Source organism: Rana temporaria, chromosome 8, assembly GCF_905171775.1.
Source record: "Rana temporaria chromosome 8, aRanTem1.1, whole genome shotgun sequence".
Classification (NCBI taxonomy): domain Eukaryota; kingdom Metazoa; phylum Chordata; class Amphibia; order Anura; family Ranidae; genus Rana; species Rana temporaria.
In genome coordinates this window covers 170,450,397-170,454,812 of record NC_053496.1, presented here as the reverse complement: position 1 = coordinate 170,454,812, position 4,416 = coordinate 170,450,397, and positions in this window count along the sequence as shown.

Here is a 4,416-nt window from a genome sequence, read left to right as displayed (position 1 = left end):
CTGAGTTTTCTTATTTATTATTTTTATTTGATGATCCTATTGTAGTTGGTGGAAACGTAGTCCTTAGAGAACTTTCCATGGAATGTAATCACTTGGATCCATCAGCCCCACCGATCCGGATAGATCCTCCACTATATCCAATCAACATAAAATAATACAGAATATATCAGCCAATGATTACTCTCAGGCCAGGATTACACCAGTACAGTGCCGCCTAGCGTGTGCAGTTCTGCGTGTTCTTCATGTGTTCCCGTGTGTCACCTTTAGGGCGGCCCATTCATTTCTATTCATTTCTATGGGCCACCATGAGAAACGCAGGGAAATAAGTTCCTAAAACTTTTTTTTAAATTGTGCCATAATAACCCAACAGCAAGGTGCTGGTGAATTATGTGGTTTGGCATGTGGATTCAGCTACATTGGCGTATCTGTCCGCCCGGCGTAACGTTTCTGAGATACGTTACGCCGTTCTAACTTTGGGCGCAAGTTCTTTATTCCGAAAGAACTTGCGCCCTTTGTTATGGCGGCGTAACGTATGTGTTGTGGCGTAAGGCCGCGTAATTCAAATGGGCATGTAGGGGGCGTGTTTTATTCAAATTTGTGTTGACCCCACGTTTTTTACATTTTATTTGAACAGCGCATGCGCCGTCCGTAAAATATCCCAGTGTGCATTGCTCTAAATGACGTCGCAAGGACGTCATTGCTTACGTCCTGCCATATTCGCGAACGACTTACGCAAACGACGTAAAATTTCAAAACTCGGCGCGGGAACGACGCCCATACTTAACATTAGCTACCCCATATATAGCAGGGGTAACTATACGCCGGAAAAAAGCCGAACGCAAACGACCTTAAAAAAAAAGCGCCGGGCGGTCGTTCGTTTCTGAATCGGCGTAAATCCTAATTTGCATATTCCTCGCTTAAAAGATACGGAAGCGCCACCTAGCGGCCAGCCTGAAATTGCAGCCTAAGATCCGACGGTGTAAGACACTTACACCTGGCGGATCTTAGGGATATCTATGCGTAACTGATTCTCTGAATCAGTCGCATAGATACGACCGGCCGAACTCAGAGATACGACGGCGTATCAGGAGATACGACGGCGTATCAGAAGATACGCCGTCGTATCTTCTTTCTGAATCCAGCCCATGTGTGCTTCTAGAGATCTATAGAATTTATGGCACCCCGTGCGTTTTCTAAAATTCAACGAGTTGCTGTGCTTTTTGGGAAATCTTGCGATTTTGTGTACATTCCTGATAGGAATAGATGTGACCCAAGTCTTGTACTTTCACCTTCTTCCTTCTAATATTTATAAAACATTTTCCATCCAGCAAACCGCCATCAGTAATGCTCACTGGAATTCATTGGAGCAATACCGATATTGCCATTCCCGTATAAGATTATCTGTATAGGAGAAAACTGTTCCTCTATTTTCAAAGTGGCGCCACCTGCTGTCCATTAACCGCTTAAGGATCGGGTCTTTTTTTGAGATTTGGGCCGGATTCACAGACATCTTATGCCGACGTATCTGTTGATACGCCGCGTAAGTTCTAGGATGCGCCGTCGTATCTATGCGCCGAATTCACAGTACAAGATACGCCTGAAATTTGACTTCCTACGACCAACGTAAGTCTCCTACGCCGTCGTATCTTGGGTGCATATTTACGCTGGCCGCTAGGGGCGCTTCCATTGATTTACGCGTCAAATATGTAAATGAGCAAGATACGCCGATTCACGAACGTCGCAGTAATCTACGCTGTTTACGTAAGGCGTACGTCCGGCGTAAGTTTACCCCTCATAAAGCAGGGGTACGTCATGTTAAGGTATGGACGTCGGAAACGTCGGAACAGCCGTCGTATTTTACGTCGTTTACATAAGTCATACGTGAATGGGGCTTGGCGTAGGTTACGTTCACGTCACAGGCATTGAGCCAGCGTATCTTAGGGAGTAAATGTGCCGTGATTCTGAGCATGCGCGCGCATGCGCCGTTCGTTCGGCCATGCATTTACATGGGGTCACGGTTAATTTTAATACAACACGCCCACTGCCTTGCTACTTTGAATTAGGCGGGCTTACGCCGGCCATTTTACGTTACGCCGGCGCAAGAAAGGGATCAAGTGCTTTGTGAATACAGTACGAGCCTCTCTATGTTACGTCGGCATAGCGCATATCAGATGCGCTACGCCGCTCTAAAGATACGCCGATCTCTCTGAATCTGGCCCTTGGTGTCTACAAGTTGAAAAAGGTTTTTTTTTTGCTAGAAAATTACTTATAACCCCCAAACATTATATATATTTTTTCTAACACCCTAGAGAATAAAATAGCGATCATGCAAAACTTTATGTCACACCGCATTTGTGCAGCGGTCTTACAAGCGCACTGTTTTTGGAAAAAATACACTTTTTTGAATTAAAACAGTAAAGTTAGCCCAATTTTTTTTAAGATTGTGAAAGATAATTTTACATTGAGTAAATTAATACCCAACATGTCAGGCTTCAAAATTGTGCCCGCTCGTGGACTGGCCACAAACTTTTACCCTTGAAAATCTCCAAAGGCGACATTTAAACATTTCTACAGGTTATCAGTTTTGAGCTACAGAGGAGGCCTGGGGCTAGAATTATTGCTCTCACTCGATCGCGGCGATACCTCACATGTGTGGTTTGAACACCATTTTGATATGCTGGCGCTACACACGTATGCGTTCGCTTCTGCACATGAACTCGTTGGGACAGGCACTTTACATTTTTTTTTTTCTTATTTTACTTTTTATTTTGACATGGTCTTTAAAAAAAAATGGTGTCACTTTTATTCCTATTTCAAAGAATGTAAACATCCCTTGTAATAGAAAAAAGCATGACAGGTCCTCTTAAATATGAGATCTGGGGTCATAAAGACCCCAGATCTCATATTTACACTTAAATGCAATAAAAAAAATCTGTTGAAAAAGAAAAACAGTGGAAAAATCTCCTTTAAGAGATTTCAAACGAGCAGAGACCATCTCCCCTCAGTCGGCAGGCAGGAATCCACCGAAGCTGCCGCTACCGGCAGGTCTGGTAAACGGCGGAGATGACCGGAGCGAGGCGGGAGGGGGGTGGGCCTCTCACACCACCGCCACCGAGCACGATGGTAGGGGGGTCTCCTGACACCGACAAAAGTGATCTTGCGAATCCACCACAGAGACCACTTTTATCTTAAAGAGAACGCACGCCATTTCCGTAGTTACTGGGGTTATGGCAGCTACCTGCTGCCATAACCCTGGTATTTAGCATCAAAGTACCCACGTACGGGTACGGCGATTTACGTGAAGTGATTAAAGTGAGCAAGAAGGTACATACTCATTATTCTTTTCCCAGTTCTGCAAACTTGTTTACAGACCTCCAACAGAGTGAGAAAAACACAGGGGGCCAGATTCACAAAGATGCGCGTATCTTTAGGCGGGCGTAGCGCATCTCATATGCGCTACGCCGCCGTAACTTAGTCAGTCTAGTAGTGTATTCAGAAAGAAGTTGCGCCCGAAGTTACGGCGGCGTAGCATATATGGGCCGGCGTAAGCCCGCCTAATTCAAAGTAGGCTGGTAGGGGGCGTGTTGTATGCTAATGAATTGTGACCCCACGTAAATGACGCACCTAACGAACGGCGCATGCGCGCGCATCCTCAGTATCACGTCGAATTTTATCCGTAAATTACGCCGGCTCAATGTTTAGTCGATGTGAACGTAACCTACGCCCATTCACGGACGACTTACGCAAACGATGTAAAATACGACGCAGTTCCGACGTTTCCGACGTCCATACATAACATGAATTACCCCTGCTTTATGAGGGATAAAGTTACGCCAGTCGTACGCCTTACGTAAACGGCGTATATAGATGCGCCGGACGGAACTACGTTCGTGAATTGGCATATCTAGGTCATTTGCATATTCGACGCGGAAATCAACGGAAGCGCCACCTAGCGGCCAGCGTAAATATGCACCCCAAGATACGACGGCGTAGGAGACTCCTACGCCGCTCGTATCTTGGCCAAATCTATGCGTAACTGATTCTAAGAATCAGGCGCATAGATACGACGGCGCACATTCTGACTTACAACGGCGTACGTGGAGATACCCCGTCGTAAGTCCTTTGTGAATCGGGGCTCGGATGTCTCTGGTTGATTCAGTCTTAAACCTCCATATAAAATGTATGAAAATATATTTTTTTCTTCATAATAGTTCTGACAGCAGCAATACCGATATTGCTATTCCCGTATAAGATTATCTGTATAGGAGTAAACTGCTCCTCTATTTTCAAAGTGGGGCCACCTGCTGTCCATTAAACATAACTGCACACTCTGTATAAAACATTCACTGTACCAATGTGACCAAATGTTTCCATTCTTACTTGTATGCATACATTGTTCCTCACATGTAGCCCCCA